This window comes from Prinia subflava, chromosome 3 (genome assembly GCF_021018805.1).
Source record: "Prinia subflava isolate CZ2003 ecotype Zambia chromosome 3, Cam_Psub_1.2, whole genome shotgun sequence".
In the NCBI taxonomy this organism is placed as follows: Eukaryota; Metazoa; Chordata; class Aves; order Passeriformes; family Cisticolidae; genus Prinia; species Prinia subflava.
This window is the reverse complement of record NC_086249.1, coordinates 14,804,287-14,823,422: the sequence shown is the minus strand read 5'-3', so window position 1 is coordinate 14,823,422 and position 19,136 is coordinate 14,804,287. Positions and strand designations below refer to the sequence as shown.

General features: G+C 49.0%; 1 long non-coding RNA gene across 1 annotated transcript; it reads left to right on the top strand.

The window, feature by feature from the left end:
• Nucleotides 1-16,983: 16,983 nt before the first annotated feature.
• LOC134548566 (uncharacterized) lies at nucleotides 16,984-18,034 on the top strand. Its single transcript, XR_010079808.1, has 2 exons — nucleotides 16,984-17,398; nucleotides 17,826-18,034. It is a non-coding gene; the product is annotated as an uncharacterized LOC134548566 (long non-coding RNA).
• Nucleotides 18,035-19,136: the final 1,102 nt, after the last annotated feature.

The window sequence follows — 19,136 nt, the reverse complement described above, 5'->3', positions numbered from 1 at the left end:
ATTTTTGCTGGCCGAAGCCGAGGTGGCCGGATGAGGTGGTGGACATGAACGGTGGCCCTTTTCCATGGGAAACTAAACTCACCTGGCCATGTTCCTGATGTCAGATTGTGGGAGACATTTGGCACTCCAAAAGCAGCCCGAGTTCCAAAATGTGGCATCTTGCATCTGGGAGAAATCTTGAATGCCACGGCATTTTTGCTGGCCGAAGCCGAGGTGGCTGGATGAGGTGGTGGACATGAACGGTGGCCCTTTTCCATGGGAAACTAAACTCATCTAGCCATGTTCCTGATGTCAGATTGTGGGAGACATTTGGCACTCCAAAAGCAGCCCGAGTTCCAAAATGTGGCATCTTGCATCTGGGAGAAATCTTGAATGCCACGGCATTTTTGCAGGCAGAAGCCGAGGTGGCTGGATGAGGGTGGTGGACATGAACGGTGGCCCTTTTCAATAGGAGACTTAACTCATCTGGCCATGTTCATGATGTCAGATTGTGGGAGACATTTGGCACTCCAAAAGCAGCCCGAGTTCCAAAATGTGGCATCTTGCATCTGGGAGAAATCTTGAATGCCACGGCATTTTTGCAAGCAGAAGACGATGGGGCAGGATCTCGAAGGATGAGGGTGGTGGACATGAATGGTGGCCCTTTTCCATGGGAAACTAAACTCACCTAGCCATGTTCCTGATGTCAGATTGTGGGAGACATTTGGCACTCCAAAAGCAGCCCGAGTTCCAAAATGTGGCATCTTGCATCTGGGAGAAATCTTGAATGCCACGGCATTTTTGCTGGCCGAAGCCGAGGTGGCCGGATAAGGGTGGTGGACATGAACGGTGGCCCTTTTCCATGGGAAACTAAACTCATCTAGCCATGTTCCTGATTTCAGATTGTGGGAGACATTTGGCACTCCAAAAGCAGCCCGAGTTCCAAAATGTGGCATCTTGCATCTGGGAGAAATCTTGAATTCCACGGCATTTTTGCAGGCCTAAGCCGAGGTGGCTGGATGAGGGTGGTGGACATGAATGGTGGCCCTTTTCAATAGGAGACTTAACTCATCTGGCCATGTTCATGATGTCAGATTGTGGGAGACATTTGGCACTCCAGAAGCAGCCCGAGTTCCAAAATGTGGCATCTTGCATCTGGGAGAAATCTTGAATGCCACGGCATTTTTGCAAGCAGAAGACGATGGGGCAGGATCTCGAAGGATGAGGGTGGTGGACATGAATGGTGGCCCTTTTCCATGGGAAACTAAACTCACCTGGCCATGTTCCTGATGTCAGATTGTGGGAGACATTTGGCACTCCAAAAGCAGCCCGAGTTCCAAAATGTGGCATCTTGCATCTGGGAGAAATCTTGAATGCCACGGCATTTTTGCAGGCAGAAGCCGAGGTGGCTGGATGAGGGTGGTGGACATGAACGGTGGCCCTTTTCAATAGGAGACTTAACTCATCTGGCCATGTTCATGATGTCAGATTGTGGGAGACATTTGGCACTCCAAAAGCAGCCCGAGTTCCAAAATGTGGCATCTTGCATCTGGGAGAAATCTTGAATGCCACGGCATTTTTGCAAGCAGAAGACGATGGGGCAGGATCTCGAAGGATGAGGGTGGTGGACATGAATGGTGGCCCTTTTCCATGGGAAACTAAACTCACCTAGCCATGTTCCTGATGTCAGATTGTGGGAGACATTTGGCACTCCAAAAGCAGCCCGAGTTCCAAAATGTGGCATCTTGCATCTGGGAGAAATCTTGAATGCCACGGCATTTTTGCTGGCCGAAGCCGAGGTGGCCGGATAAGGGTGGTGGACATGAACGGTGGCCCTTTTCCATGGGAAACTAAACTCATCTAGCCATGTTCCTGATTTCAGATTGTGGGAGACATTTGGCACTCCAAAAGCAGCCCGAGTTCCAAAATGTGGCATCTTGCATCTGGGAGAAATCTTGAATTCCACGGCATTTTTGCAGGCCTAAGCCGAGGTGGCTGGATGAGGGTGGTGGACATGAATGGTGGCCCTTTTCAATAGGAGACTTAACTCATCTGGCCATGTTCATGATGTCAGATTGTGGGAGACATTTGGCACTCCAGAAGCAGCCCGAGTTCCAAAATGTGGCATCTTGCATCTGGGAGAAATCTTGAATGCCACGGCATTTTTGCAAGCAGAAGACGATGGGGCAGGATCTCGAAGGATGAGGGTGGTGGACATGAATGGTGGCCCTTTTCCATGGGAAACTAAACTCACCTGGCCATGTTCCTGATGTCAGATTGTGGGAGACATTTGGCACTCCAAAAGCAGCCCGAGTTCCAAAATGTGGCATCTTGCATCTGGGAGAAATCTTGAATGCCACAGCATTTTTGCAGGCCGAAGCAGAGCTGGCCGGATGAGGGTGGTGGACATGAATGGTGGCCCTTTTCCATGGGAAACTAAACTCACCTGGCCATGTTTTTGGTGTCAGATTGTGGGAGACATTTGGCACTCCAAAAGCAGCCTGTGTTCCAAAATGTGGCATCTTGAATGCCACGGCATTTTTGCAGGCCGAAGCCGAGTTGGCCGGATGAGGGTGGTGGACATGAACGGTGGCCCTTTTCCATAGGAAACTAAACTCACCTGGCCATGTTCCTGGTGTCAGATTGTGGGAGACATCTGGCAATCCACAAGCAGCCCGCGTTCTGAATTGTGGCATCTTGCATCTGGGAGAAATCTTGAATGCCACAGCATTTTTGCAGGCAGAAGCTGATAGGGCAGGATAGGGCAGGATGAGGGTGGTGGACACGAACGGTGGCCCTTTTCCATGGGAAACTAAACTCACCTGGCCATGTTCCTGATGTCAGATTGTGGGAGACATTTGGCACTCCAAAAGCAGCCCGAGTTCCAAAATGTGGCATCTTGCATCTGGGAGAAATCTTGAATGCCACGGCATTTTTGCAGGCAGAAGATGATAGGGCAGGATTGCGCAGGATGAGGGTGGTGGACACGAACGGTGGCCCTTTTCCATGGGAAACAAAACTCACCTGGCCATGTTCCTGATGTCAGATTGTGGGAGACATTTGGCACTCCAGAAGCAGCCCGAGTTCCAAAGTGTGGCATCTTGCATCTGGGAGAAATCTTGAATGCCACGGCATTTTTGCAGGCAGAAGCTGAAGTGGCCGGATGAGGGTGGTGGAAAAGAATGGTGGCCCTTTTCCATAGGAAACTAAACTCACCTGGCCATGTTCCTGGTGTCAGATTGTGGGAGACATCTGGCAATCCACAAGCAGCCCGCGTTCTGAATTGTGGCATCTTGCATCTGGGAGAAATCTTGAATGCCACGGCATTTTTGCAGGCAGAAGATGATAGGGCAGGATAGGGCAGGATGAGGGTTGTGGACATGAACGGTGGCCCTTTTCCATGGGAAACTAAACTCATCTGGCCATGTTCCTGATGTCAGATTGTAGGAGACATTTGGCACTCCAAAAGCAGCCCGAGTTCCAAAATGTGGCATCTTGCATCTGTGAGGAATCTTGAATGCCACGGCATTTTTGCAAGCAGAAGCCGATGGGGCAGGATAGGGCAGGATGAGGGTGGTGGACATGATAGGTGGCCCTTTTCCATAGAAAACTAAACTCACCTAGCCATGTTCCTGGTCTCAGATTGTGGGAGACATTTGGCAGTCCAAAAGCAGCCCGAGTTCCAAAATGTGGCATTTTGCATCTGGGAGAAATCTTGAATGCCACTGCAGTTTTGCAGGCCGAAGCCGATGGGGCAGGATTGTGCAGGATGAGGGTGGTGGACATGATTGGTGGCCCTTTTCCATGGGAAACTAAACTCACCTGGCCATGTTCCTGATGTCAGATTGTGGGAGACATTTGGCACTCCAAAAGCAGCCCGAGTTCCAAAATGTGGCATCTTGCATCTGGGAGAAATCTTGAATGCCACAGCATTTTTGCAGGCAGAAGATGATAGGGCAGGATTGCGCAGGATGAGGGTGGTGGACATGAATGGTGGCCCTTTTCCATGGGAAACAAAACTCACCTTGCCATGTTCCTGGTGTCAGATTGTGGGAGACATTTGGCACTCCAAAAGCAGCCCGAGTTCCAAAATGTGGCATCTTGCATCTGGGAGAAATCTTGAATGCCACGGCATTTTTGCAGGCAGAAGACGATAGGGCAGTGTAGGGCAGGATGAGGGTGGTGGACACCAACGGTGGCCCTTTTCCATGGGAAACTAAACTCATCTGGCCATGTTCCTGATGTCAGATTGTGGGAGACATTTGGCACTCCAAAAGAAGCCCGAGTTCCAAAATGTGGCGACTTGCATGTGGGAGGAATCTTGAATGCCACTGCATTTCTGCAGGCAGAAGCCGATGGGGCAGGATCTCGCAGGATGAGGGTGGTGGACATGAATGGTGGCCCTTTTCCATGGGAAACTAAACTCACCTGGCCATGTTCCTGGTGTCAGATTGTGGGAGACATTTGGCACTCCAGAAGCAGCCCGCGTTCCAAAATGTGGCATCTTGCATCTGGGAGAAATCTTGAATGCCACGGCATTTTTGCAGGCAGAAGATGATAGGGCAGGATTGCGCAGGATGAGGGTGGTGGACACGAACGGTGGCCCTTTTCCATGGGAAACTAAACTCATCTAGCCATGTGCCTGGTGTCAGATTGTGGGAGACATTTGGCACTCCAAAAGCTGCCCGCATTCCAAAATGTGGCATCTTGCATCTGGGAGAAATCTTGAATGCCACGGCATTTTTGCAGGCAGAAGCTGAAGTGGCCGGATGAGGGTGGTGGACACGAACGGTGGCCCTTTTCCATGGGAAACTAAACTCACCTGGCCATGTTCCTGGTGTCAGATTGTGGGAGACATTTGGCACTCCAAAAGCAGCCCGAGTTCCAAAATGTGGCATCTTGCATCTGGGAGAAATCTTGAATGCCACGGCATTTTTGCAGGCAGAAGATGATAGGGCAGGATTGCGCAGGATGAGGGTGGTGGACACGAACGGTGGCCCTTTTCCATGGGAAACTAAACTCACCTAGCCATGTTCCTGGTCTCAGATTGTGGGAGACATTTGGCACTCCAAAAGCAGCCCGAGTTCCAAAATGTGGCATCTTGCATCTGGGAGAAATCTTGAATGCCACGGCATTTTTGCAGGCAGAAGCCGATGGGGCAGGATCTCACAGGATGAGGGTGGTGGACATGAACGGTGGCCCTTTTCCATGGGAAACTAAACTCACCTAGCCATGTTCCTGGTGTCAGATTGTGGGAGACATTTGGCACTCCAAAAGCAGCCCGAGTTCCAAAATGTGACATCTTGCATCTGGGAGAAATCTTGAATGCCACGGCATTTTTGCTGGGCGAAGCCGAGGTGGCCGGATGAGGGTGGTGGACATGAACCGTGTCCCTTTTCCATGGGAAACTAAACTCACCTGGCCATGTTTCTGGTGTCAGATTTTCTGAGACATTTGGAACTCCAAAAGCAGCCCGAGTTCCAAAATGTGGCATCTTGCATCTGGGAGAAATCTTGAATGCCACGGCATTTTTGCAGGCAGAAGACGATAGGGCAGGATTGCACAGGATGAGGGTGGTGGACACCAACGGTGGCCCTTTTCCATGGGAAACAAAACTCACCTGGCCATGTTCCTGGTGTCAGATTGTGGGAGACATTTGGCACTCCAGAAGCAGCCCGCGTTCCAAAATGTGGCATCTTGCATCTGGGAGAAATCTTGAATGCCACAGCATTTTTGCTGGCCAAAGCCGAGGTGGCCGGATGAGGGTGGTGGACATGAACGGTGGCCCTTTTCCATGGGAAACAAAACTCACCTGGCCATGTTCCTGGTGTCATATTGTGGGAGACATTTGGCACTCTAAAAGCAGCCCGAGTTCCAAAATGTGGCATCTTGCATGTGGGAGAAATCTTGAATGCCACGGCATTTTTGCAGGCCGAAGCCGATGGGGCAGGATAGGGCAGGATGAGGGTGGTGGACACGAACGGTGGCCCTTTTCCATGGGAAACTAAACTCACCTGGCCATGTTCCTGATGTCAGATTGTGGGAGACATTTGGCACTCCAAAAGCAGCCCGAGTTCCAAAATGTGGCATCTTGCATCTGGGAGAAATCTTGAATGCCACAGCATTTTTGCTGGCCAAAGTAGAGGTGTCCTGATGAGGGTGGTGGACATGACTGGTGGCCCTTTTCCATGGGAAACAAAACTCACCTGGCCATGTTCCTGATGTCAGATTGTGGGAGACATTTGGCACTTTAAAAGAAGCCCGAGTTCCAAAATGTGGCATCTTGCATGTGGGAGGAATCTTGAATGCCACGGCATTTTTGCAGGCAGAAACCGATGGGGCAGGATAGGGCAGGATGAGGGTGGTGGACATGAATGGTGGCCCTTTTCCATGGGAAACTAAACTCACCTTGTGGCCGAGTTTTACAGGTATCGTGGGCATGATATGCTCACAGATACCATTTGAGCTATTCCAGACTAGGCCAAACTAGGCCTCAGGCCTGGGCCTAGTAGGCCGCAGAACGTTCCGCATACGTAGTAGCAGATAAACTTATCTCCTGCTAGGTATGTGTTAAGGTATGGCCACTCGCAGCATGGAGGTAATGGCACTAGATCTCCGTAGCCACCTTAATCCTAGATTGCTTACATACTTCTGTATGTTCACCGCCTATCACAATGCACCTGCTACTGTAAACTATCTGCTCTGTACTTAACCGGCCATCTCGCGAAATAAAGCGGAGTTCGTGCTGGAAACCATACTGGTTTGGTCTCACGTTACTCTAGTCCCCAGTCTTTCCAGGGTTCGACAACAGTGGCGCCCGAAACTTAGAGACAGAGCCCTGGATTTTAATGAAATATAGAGCTTCGATGCTGTGTATTAATTAGCTTAAATGCTGTGGATTATTTAGCTTCAATGCTGTTAATTAATTAGCTTAAATGCTGGAAGCCCTCGCTTGATTTTGGACGTGTGTGTGTCGCTTGCGATCTACAGTCCGGAATTCCGAGGCAGGCTGGGGAGCGTCGGCTGATTGGTTTGATTAGAAGGCGACAGTGCCACCCGCTGTCAGTGGAAAGAAGGTAAGAGCAGCGGCGCGGATGGATTCACTCACGGAACGCGACTATATAGCTGCCACGCAGCTGTTAGCGTCCATTGTCTCGAAACGGGGCGAAAAGATCAGAGATTCTGATATAAATCAGCTGGCCCAATGGGCTAAAAAGAAAGGCAAGTTACAGCAGCCCTCGCTTTTGTTCAGCGAGACAGAATGGAAGGAGATCGGAGATTTACTGTGGGACTCGGTAGTTTCACAGGGAAAAGACGCAAAACTCTGTTCAGAGTTAGGCGTCACGTGGAAGAAAATTATAAATACGCTACAAACCTTTGCCGCGGAGCGCAGAGCTGCCCAAGCCGCGATTTCCGCACTGGAGCGAACGGCCCCTTGCTCTCCTGAACCGGAGACCGTTCCTTCCCAAGCGGAAGAGCGGAAAAAAGTATCCAGGGTTGCAAGATTTTTCGGAATTAATTCCACGCATCCGGTGAAAGGGAATGCGGCCCCTCTCTGTTCCTCCCTCCGTGACGTGGTAGACGTAGCCAACCATGCGGTTGAGAGACCAAGCGAGAGGCCGGAAGTGTCCTTGCCGCGGTTCGGCGAGAATGGCGTGGGGGAGGTGACGAGCCAGCCGCCAGACCCGAGGGGCGTGGCGAAAGAGGAGGCAGGCGGGACCGGCAGCGGCGCAGGGCGGGCACAAGTGACGCAGCAAGGAGGCGGACTCGGAGGCGGTGCCACCGGCGGAGCGGAGCCAAACCCCTCCCCACCGGAACGGGAGCTGACGTCAGCTGCCCACATGACAAAAACAAAAACAGAGAACATGGCGGCGCCCATGACCGGATCGGACAACGCGAATTCGATTCAACCTGAGATCCCTGCGCCCCCACAGCCTGCATCAGTGGGACCCGCCACCCATCCACGAGCATCTCATTGTCCTCTGCCAGAATCTGACTCGGACGAGGAAGTTTTGGAATCAGATAACAGCTGTGCAACGCAAGCCCCGGAAAAGCCGCAGAGGTCAACGGAGCTGCAGCAAATTATAGCAGAGCTTGCTAAGCTCTCTAACCGGCAAAGTCAGCTGGAACAAAGGACATTTGAATTATCCCAAACTTTCCCGCAGAAACCATGTACCATACAACCTCTGTCATCAATACAGAGCCAGCAGGCGTTGCCATCCAATGCCCAGCAGATGGCGCTGCCTGCCAACCAAACTGATCCGCTTCTGAACCGCTGGGCTGAAGTTAAAAAACATGCCATCCTTGATAAGGACTTTGAAGCAGCCAATGTTATAGCGTGTCCTGTGGTGATCGAGCAGAACGTTGCCAGATGGCAACCGCATGAATGGAAAGTACTGCAATCTGCAAAGCAGACAGTTAGTCAGTATGGAATTCGTGCGGAAGCTTCCAAAAGTATTATACAATACATCTTCACTGCTGACCTCTTGTGCCCTGCTGACAGTTCTAACATTGCAGCACTTCTGCTCACGCCATCTCAATTTCTCATTTTTGAAAGAGAGTGGAGACGCCTGGCAACCGAGGAAGCCAACAGGCATCAAATAGTGGGAGATCCATTTTATGGGATTCAGCCGGACATGCTGACGGGCCAAGGAGCCTATGCCACGACGAATGTACAGCTGACCTTTCCCATCGAAATCCATCAACTCTCCCAGTCACTAGCCTACAGAGCTTTGCTGTTGGTGCCAGACAAAAAGAAGCCTCCATCCTATGCCAACGTCAAACAGGGAGCCACCGAATCGTTTGCTCAATTTATTGATCGTCTTTCTACGGCATTGAGGGATGCCCCAGATTTGCCTGACGAGGTGCGAGACCACCTGTTTCGTTCTCTGGCATTTGAGAACGCCAACGCACGCATGAAAACCATTCTGGCCTCCCTCCCTCAAGGCTGTGGCGTGGACGAAATGTTGGTGAGAGCAGCGAGAGCAGAACAGTCCAACCAAACAGCAGCTTTCACAGCGGCAATGCAGAATGCAATGCAGCAACAGGGACATGTTATCGCAGCTGCATTGACGGGAAAGCCCTTCAACCGTTTTACTAACAAAAAATCAGCGGCAAAGTCCCAGTGCATCCGCTGTGGTGAAATGGGTCATTTCAGGCGGACCTGCCAAAAGCCTGTTTGGTGTCACCACTGCAATGTGGACACTCATGCCACAGAGGTCTGCAGGAAACAGGGAAACTTCACGGCCAGCGCGCCGAGGCAACGCGCCAAGACACAAATCAATGCCTCAGCCCACCAGACCCCAAAAACGACTCATTAAACCGGACCAGACCTGCTGCGTGGAGAAGTGTTGGTGTGGACATAACAGCAGCAGAAGAAGTCACCTTGCAAGATAAGGAAGTCACTCTAATCCCAACTGATGTCTCTGAACCCATCTATAATACAGTTTCCTCAGCTGGAGGTTTGATATTAGGAGGAGCCTCCGCGAGCAAACAGGGTATTATGGTGGTGCCAGGAGTCATCAATGCTAATTACACTGGACAGTTAAAAGTAATGGTTTATGCCCTGCAGCCTCCTGTGACAATCCCAAAGGGGAGCAAGATTGCTCAGATCATCCCCTTTGAGAACATCCTATCACGTCGTCAGTCCCAAAAGCAGCCTGCGGAAGCCGAAGGCGGAGCTAGGAGCTTTGGCTCTATGGGACACAGTGTTTTCCTTACAGTGGATTTACACGAGCGGCCACGGATTGCAGTGAAGCTGCAACGAGGCGATGAAATTATTGGCGTGGAACCACTTCCAGACACCGGCGCAGACATATCTTTAATTAACAAATTACATTGGCCTTCTCATTGGCCTTTGACATCCCCCTATACCCGCGTTGTGGGCGTAGGAGGCCTGACTGTTCCCTCAATAAGTGCAGATCCTATTCGGATCATCTTTGAAGATGGACAAGTGGTTGTGGCTCATCTATATGTTGTGCCAATGCATGAAGAGATTCTGGGGCTGCTAGGAAGAGATGTGCTTTCCCAAATAGGGATGGTTTTGACTACTGACCGGCATTTTCCTTAGTGGCCACTGCAGAGCAGCCACCCATTTTAAAAATCACCTGGTTAACTGATACCCCTGTGTGGGTTGAGCAGTGGCCAATGACAGAGAAGAGGCTGCGAATTACCAAGCAATTGGTGCAGGAACAATTAGAAGCAGGTCACATTCGACCCTCAGTGAGTCCATGGAACACACCGATTTTTGTCATCCCTAAAAAATCAGGGAAATGGAGACTGCTACATGACCTTCGTAAGGTTAATGAGCAGATGCAAGCGATGGGTGCTCTGCAACCAGGCTTGCCAGCACCGACCATGATTCCTCAAGGTTGGGACATTGTGATCATCGATTTGAAGGATTGTTTTTTCACGATCCCACTCCACCCTCAAGATACTCAGCGCTTTGCCTTCACTGTGCCATCTATTAACAGAGCAGCGCCAGCACAACGGTATGAATGGGTAACTCTTCCTCAGGGAAGTCGTACCTCGCCTACCATGTGCCAGATATTCGTCAATTGGGCTTTGCAGCCGATTCGTCAGCGTTTTTTCAATGCAATGATTTATCACTACGTCGATGACATCCTTGTTGCTACTAAGGAGCCTCTGCCCACAGAGGACTTGGACTGGCTGATCACGCAATTAAAACATCGTGGTCTGACTGTGGCCCCGGAAAAAATACAACGATCAGCCCCGTGGAAGTACTTAGGATGGCTGATCACGAATGCACAAATCCGGCCACAGAAAATTACTTTACATACCGACATTTCAACGTTATATGATGCTCAGAGACTTTTTGGAGACCTGCAATGGGTTCGTCCCATTGTAGGAATCACCAATGAGGACTTGCAACCGTTTCTACCATGGCTACACGGTAATGATGCCAGTAGCCTTCGACAATGTACCCCTGAACAGCAACAAGCCTTAGTTAAGGTGTCAGAGAAGCAGCAACGGGGTTGGAGCATTCGCCGCATAGAACACCTGCCACTGTCACTGTTCCTCTCCAACGCAGATGCCTGTCCGTTTGCCATCATCTTTCAATGGCAAAAGAAAAAGGGGGAACACCAGTCTGGGTTAAAATCGACAGCTGGGGTGATTGAATGGGTGTTCTTGCCGGTGCAGCCGAAGAGTCGTGTTATGACAAGAACAGAAGCCCTTGCCATGCTCATCAGGAAAGGGAGAGATAGGATTTTAGAGATCGATGGGGAAGAACCGGCAGATATCAGTGTTCCGATCAGAAATGAAGATCTGGACTGGAAACTGAGACATTCTGTGGAGCTGCAAGAAGCATTGTTGGGTTTTACAGGTGTGATTCACAACCGACAGCCAAAGGGTCCGATGTGGACTCTGATTGTACGCCATCAGTGGCTGGAGAAGCCTTTGTGTTCCATGACACCTGTGGACGGCAGAACAGTTTATACAGATGCTGGCCGAAAGACACAAAGAGCTGTGTGTGTGTGGAAACAGCAAGGAGAATGGAAGCAGCATTTAATCCACAGTGAAGCCGGAGACAGCTTGCAGACCATGGAACTGGGAGCAGTGTGTTGGGCTTTGCAAACCTGGAATAAGGAACCTCTTAATGTGGTGTCAGATTCTTTGTATGTGGTTGGAGTGGTACAAAGAATCGAAGATGCACTCATTAAGACCACTCAGAATCAGCGCCTCGGAGAACTATTTCTACGACTGAGGAGCATACTCAAACAGCGTCAGCATGCCTTTTGCGTGATGCACATTCGTAGTCATCAGTGCAACAATGGTTTGGGAGAAGGCAATGCACGGGCAGATGCTGCAGTCAGTTGCGTTGCCCATGTCCCTCCCGAAAGCAAATTTGTCAGAGCTCGCAACAGCCACGAGAACTTCCATCAGAATGCTAGAGCTTTGTGTCGTCAATTTCAAATATCTATGAACGATGCACAGGGGATTGTGCGTGCCTGCCCTCAATGCAGTCATCACGGGCCAGGTCTTGGCCTAGGCACGAATCCTCGAGGAATGAAAGCCCTGGAACTGTGGCAAATGGATGTAACACACATCCCAGAGTTTGGAAGGTTGAAATATGTTCATGTCACTATTGACACCTACTCCAAATTCATTTGGGCCACAGCACAAACTGGGGAAAGAGCTCTGCACGTTGAGAGACATTTGACTGTTTGCTTTTCAGTGATGGGAGTGCCTGCAGAAATCAAAACTGACAATGGTCCAGCTTATGCGGGACAACGAGTTGCTAGGTTTCTGCAAAAGTGGGGAGTCAAACATACTACCGGGATTCCTCACTCTCCTACTGGCCAAGCCATTGTGGAACGGGCTCATCGGACGCTGAAAGAGTATCTCGCAAAACAGAAGCAAGGCAATGACCTAGATGTGACCAATCGTTTATCTAAAGTACTGTTCACTTTAAATTACTTATGCCTAGCAGAAGGGCGAGAAGAGCCTGCAGTTGTCATCCACCACCAGGCTGTGAAAGAAGGGAGACCACAAGCAATTCCAGGACTTTACGTATATCATAAGGACATGCGAACGGGTGAATGGCAGGGACCCAGTCCAGTCTTGTTTAATGGTCGCGGTTATATGTGTGTTTCTGCAGGAGAAGCAGGACCTGTCTGGGTGCCGAGTCGCTTTACCCGTGCGTGTCCACAAGAAAAGATACCAACCGGCGGTGACACTCACAGAGACAGCGACGACTTACCTGAAGCACCTCAAGAAGACGCGGAGAGTGCTGAAAATTGACTGTTTTAATACTATATCATTGCACTGTTGTTGTGTGACACTTAGAGGCACGATAAGTTATTGGTTAGGGTTTTAGGTTGATAGCCTGTGTGCTACACTGTGTGCTTTTAACAATGGGTGAAATGTTAAGCATGAGGGTGTTGGTTTTAATCAGTGTGGTAGTAAAAATAAGAGCAGGGATGTTTGACATTGACACAAGGGAGAACATGTGGGTTACTTGGGCCAAACAAACTAAACAGGATTCCTTTTGTCTATCTCTAGCGACGCCATCCAATCCTTTTAGAACCTGCTTGACTGGAGTTCCACTGACCTCCATGGCAGAGTTCAAGTCTTTAACCCCTGTCAGCATTGACCCAAAACGTGCTTTAGGGCCACAAGCTGCTGCCATAGCACGAAACCTTCGAACTGCTGGTCCAGAACCTCAGGAGCTTGATCTCTTAGGTTCTGTGCCAGGAAACTATTGTCTTGTCTTTGGGCGCTTTGCAGTGAATTCTAGTCTATTAATCATAGATGAGCAGCAATTGAAAGGCCACGCTACGTGGCTGTCCCCTCATTCACCATTGTATTACAATTACTCTGAGTATTGTAATAGTTGGGTCAGATCTGTCACGCAATTGACAACAGCTGCTAAGAGATTGCCACCAGGAATTTTTTTAGTTTGCGGAGATAGAGCATGGTCCACAGTACCTCCAAACAGTGTCGGAGGACCGTGTTATTTTGGTAAACTAACTCTGTTCGCACCTAGTATTCACCAGGTTCTAGGCTTGCCAAGAAAGGCTCAACGAGTCAAGCGCAGTATGTCTCAACTAGGTCCCAACTGCAAAGATCAAGTTACCCTATGGCAGCCTCCAGCCGTGATCTCAGCATCCATTTTTGCCCCAGGAGTTGCTTCAGCACAAGCCCTCACACAACTGAAACATTTAGCCTGCTGGACAGGAAAACAGATTAACATAACGACGAAGTTGTTGAGTGAGCTTGCTGAAGATGTTAGTGGCATTCGCCATTCAGTGCTCCAGAACCGAGCCGCGATTGACTTCCTTCTTTTGGCTCAGGGGCATGGATGCGAAGAGTTTGAAGGCATGTGCTGCATGAATTTATCAGACCACTCACGGTCGATACATCAGCAGTTAGCGCAGTTGAGGGACAACATGAAACATCTTGTAGTTGAGAACACTCCGTTTGACAATTAGCTGAAGTCTTGGAATCTCACTGGGTGGATTGTGGATTTAATTCGTTTTGGTATAATGATCTTTATTGCTGTCATAGTAGTTTTGACAATAGTGCCTTGCTTGATACAATGCATGCGCAAATTAGCTGACCGTGCCTTAACGTCAGTTTGGATAGCCCAAAAAGAAAAAGGGGGAACTGTGGCCGAGTTTCTCAGGTATCGTGGGCATGATATGCTCACAGATACCATTTGAGCTATTCCAGACTAGGCCAAACTAGGCCTCAGGCCTGGGCCTAGTAGGCCGCAGAACGTTCCGCATACGTAGTAGCAGATAAACTTATCTCCTGCTAGGTATGTGTTAAGGTATGGCCACTCGCAGCATGGAGGTAATGGCACTAGATCTCCGTAGCCACCTTAATCCTAGATTGCTTACATACTTCTGTATGTTCACCGCCTATCACAATGCACCTGCTACTGTAAACTATCTGCTCTGTACTTAACCGGCCATCTCGCGGAATAAAGCGGAGTTCGTGCTGGAAACCATACTGGTTTGGTCTCACGTTACTCTAGTCCCCAGTCTTTCCAGGGTTCGACAACATCACCTAGCCATGTTCCTGGTGTCAGATTGTGGGAGACATTTGGCACTCCAAAAGCAGCCTGAGTTCCAAAATGTGGCATCTTGCATCTGGGAGAAATCTTGAATGCCACGGCATTTTTGCAGGCAGAAGCCGATGGGGCAGGATCTCACAGGATGAGGGTGGTGGACATGAACGGTGGCCCTTTTCCATGGGAAACTAAACTCACCTGGCCATGTTCCTGGTGTCAGATTGTGGGAGACATTTGGCACTCCAAAAGCAGCCCGCGTTCCAAAATGTGGCATCTTGCATCTGGGAGAAATCTTGAATGCCACGGCATTTTTGCAGGCAGAAGCTGAAGTGGCCGGATGAGGGTGGTGGACATGAACGGTGGCCCTTTTCCATGGGAAACTAAACTCACCTGGCCATGTTCCTGATGTCAGATTGTGGGAGACATTTGGAACTCCAAAAGCAGCCCGAGTTCCAAAATGTGGCATCTTGCATCTGGGAGAAATCTTGAATGCCACGGCATTTTTGCAGGCAGAAGCCGATGGGGCAGGATTGCGCAGGATGAGGGTGGTGGACACGAACGGTGGCCCTTTTCCATGGGAAACTAAACTCACCTGGCCATGTTCCTGATGTCAGATTGTGGGAGACATTTGGCACTCCAAAAGCAGCCCGAGTTCCAAAATGTGGCATCTTGCATCTGGGAGAAATCTTGAATGCCACAGCATTTTTGCAGGCAGAAGCCGAGGTGGCCGGATGAGGGTGGTGGACATGAACGGTGGCCCTTTTCCATGGGAATCTAAACTCACCTGGCCATGTTCCTGGTGTCAGATTGTGGGAGACATTTGGCACTCCAAAAGCAGCCCGAGTTCCAAAATGTGGCATCTTGCATCTGGGAGAAATCTTGAATGCCACGGCATTTTTGCAGGCCTAAGCCGAGGTGGCTGGATGAGGGTGGTGGACATGAACGGTGGCCCTTTTCCATGGGAAACTAAACTCACCTGGCCATGTGCCTGATGTCAGATTGTGGGAGACATTTGGCACTCAAAAAGAAGCCCGAGTTCCAAAATGTGGCATCTTGCATCTGGGAGAAATCTTGAATGCCACGGCATTTTTGCAGGCAGAAGACGATGGGGCAGGATTGCTCAGGATGAGGTTGGTGGACATGAACGGTGGCCCTTTTCCATGGGAAACTAAACTCACCTGGCCATGTTCCTGGTGTCAGATTGTGGGAGACATTTGGCACTCCAAAAGCAGCCCGAGTTCCAAAATGTGGCATCTTGCATCTGGGAGGAATCTTGAATGCCACGGCATTTTTGCAGGCAGAAGACGATAGGGCAGTGTAGGGCAGGATGAGGGTGGTGGACACCAACGGTGGCCCTTTTCCATGGGAAACTAAACTCATCTGGCCATGTTCCTGATGTCAGATTGTGGGAGACATTTGGAACTCCAAAAGCAGCCCGAGTTCCAAAATGTGGCATCTTGCATCTGGGAGAAATCTTGAATGCCACAGCATTTTTGCCGGCAGAAGCCGATAGGGCAGGATTGGGCAGGATGAGGGTGGTGGACATGAACGGTGGCCCTTTTCCATGGGAAACTAAACTCACCTGGCCATGTTCCTGATGTCAGATTGTGGGAGACATTTGGCACTCCAAAAGCAGCCCGAGTTCCAAAATGTGGCATCTTGCATCTGGGAGAAATCTTGAATGCCACGGCATTTTTGCAGGCAGAAGCTGAAGTGGCCGGTTGAGGGTGGTGGACATGAATGGTGGCCCTTTTCCATGGGAAACTTAACTCACCAGGCCGTGTTCCTGGTGTCAGATTGTGGGAGACGAACGGTGGCCCTTTTCCATGGGAAACTAAACTCACCTGGCCATGTTCCTGATGTCAGATTGTGGGAGACATTTGGCACTCCAAAAGCAGCCCGAGTTCCAAAATGTGGCATCTTGCATCTGGGAGAAATCTTGAATGCCACGGCATTTTTGCAGGCAGAAGACGATAGGGCAGTGTAGGGCAGGATGAGGGTGGTGGACATGAACGGTGGCCCTTTTCCATGGGAAACTAAACTCACCTGGCCATGTGCCTGATGTCAGATTGTGGGAGACATTTGGCACTCCAAAAGCAGCCCGAGTTCCAAAATGTGGCATCTTGCATCTGGGAGAAATCTTGAATGCCACGGCATTTTTGCAGGCAGAAGCCAGTAGGGCAGGATTGGGCAGGATGAGGGTGGTGGACACGAACGGTGGCCCTTTTCCATGGGAAACTAAACTCACCTAGTCATGTTTCTGCTGTCAGATTGTGGGAGACATTTGGAACTCCAAAAGCAGCCCGAGTTCCAAAATGTGGCATCTTGCATCTGGGAGAAATCTTGAATGCCACGGCATTTTTGCAGGCTGAAGCCGAGGTGACCGGATGAGGGTGGTGGACACGAACGGTGGCCCTTTTCCATGGGAAACTAATCTCACTTGACCATGGGAATCCAGCCGAGGATGAACCCCAACCAGGGCCTCATGGCAAGGCTTGAGCCACTCCAAGGCATTTCTGAGGAACTGGGAGAACTTGGGGCTCTTCAGGATTCCTTCATCGGAAACGACCAGCATCCGGCCCTTCCCATACTGGGAAACAGCAATCAGCACCTGCTTCTTAGCGCTCAGGAGCACAGGGTAGGCGTCCTCTCCAACAAGGAGCAGCTCACAGGCAACAAAACCTCCAGTGAAGTCCCATGGCCCCACACCATCCACTAACAGCTCGTAGGTGGCACAGGGCTTCATCTCCAAGACACTGCTGTCTGGTGGACAGAAGAACAACATCCATTACAGTAAAGTTCAGCAATAAGGAACAGCTGTACCAACCCCCCAGAGCATTTTTTGTTGTTGTTGTCTAGCAGGAACTCCAAACAAAGAGTCAGGTTTGTGGATACAACTTTTTTGGGGATTTGGCTTGTTTGTTGTTTTGTTTGTATTCTTGTTTAGCTTTGTTATCACACTATTTACACATATAAATAGAAGTGACAAGTACACCATGATTATGGAGACAAAGTGGCTGTTTCAACAAATTCTGCTATGCACAATGGAGGAAAACAGGGAAATAAAGGTATTCACTTTCCCATTAACAGTTTATTTGAAGAGGGAGAGTGCCAGAAACTCCAGGAAGTCTACTAGGAACTTGTATGGTAGAGGTAGTTTACACAGGAACACCCAGAAAATGAAAATACTATATCAACACAATCCATAAACATGCAGTTCACATTTTAGCTTCTAATTGGTTCTGTACAGAGCTACATGCTGTTGCTGCAACATGGTATTCCAAAGTTGTACTTTTCTACCTCCATTTAGGCACTATAAACCCATGCTTAGTATTAGGAGGTGCCGTGAGGAGGAGGAGAATCAGCAGAAATGATGGAGATGACCAGATTCCCTGCAATAACTGTCAGTTTAAAGCACACAGTACCCAGGAGAGCATGTCTGGGCACAGGAGATTCACGCCCTGGTTCCCTCATCCAAAGTCTTTTACAATCTAAATAAAATTATTTCCCTTTCCCATACCATTGTTTTCTCTGTTTTCTCACCTGTGAACCCTAAGACTAACCCGAAACCTAAGCCTAAGCCTAAGGCTAAGCCTAAGCCTAAACCTAAGCCTAAGCCTAAGCCTAAGCCTAAACCTAAGCCTAAGCCTAAGCCTAAGCCTAAGCCTAAACCTAACCCTAACCCTAACCCTAACCCTAACCCTAACCCTAACCCTAACCCTAACCCTAACCCTAACCCTAACCCTAACTAACCCTAACCCCTCTCCCTCTTCCATGCCATGTGCATGAAGCAGTGGGAACATGCCTGTGCAGTGCAGGTGGTAACAAGAAGCAACCAGCAAACTTTAATTAAGCAACCCGATTTGTTAGCTGTGCCCTAAGCATTTCACTGAATTAAACAGCAGACCTCTCTACCACCTTTATCTGAAAACAATGAAAATTATCAAATTAATAGTTAGAAAATATGAGAAATTTAGCATTCTATATCCACAAGGAAAAGGCTGTGAAGGAAAGACTTGCAGGGCGTTTGACTGTAATTGCTGTGGCTGTCACTACCGTGAAATGAAGCTGTCACACAGAGGAAGTGCAGCAGCACTAATGCTCTTTGGAGAACCTGCTGTGCCTTATGTAACTTAGCAGAGTGTGGCAGGAGAAAGAGCCTGGCATAGTCACTGGCAAGGGGAGGAAGACAGCAGGACAACATCCAGGGCTCCAATGCACCATATATATTATAAGTCCATATTGCACATATATAGTATAACTTCATATTGCACATATTATATTATATTATATTATATTATATTATATTATATTATATTATATTATATTATATTATATTATATTATATTATATTATATTATATTATATTATATTATATTATATTATATTATATTATATTATATTATATTATATTATATTATATTATATTATATTATATTATATTATATTATATTATATTATATTATATTATATTATATTATATTATATTATTATAACTCCATATTGCACAATGTCAATTGTGCAATATGAGTCAAAACAGCTCTGAGTTTTACACCTGATAATCCAGAACCCAAAGAGCCAGGCTGGAATCCCAAACAAACTGGGAGCAGTGAGATTTCTT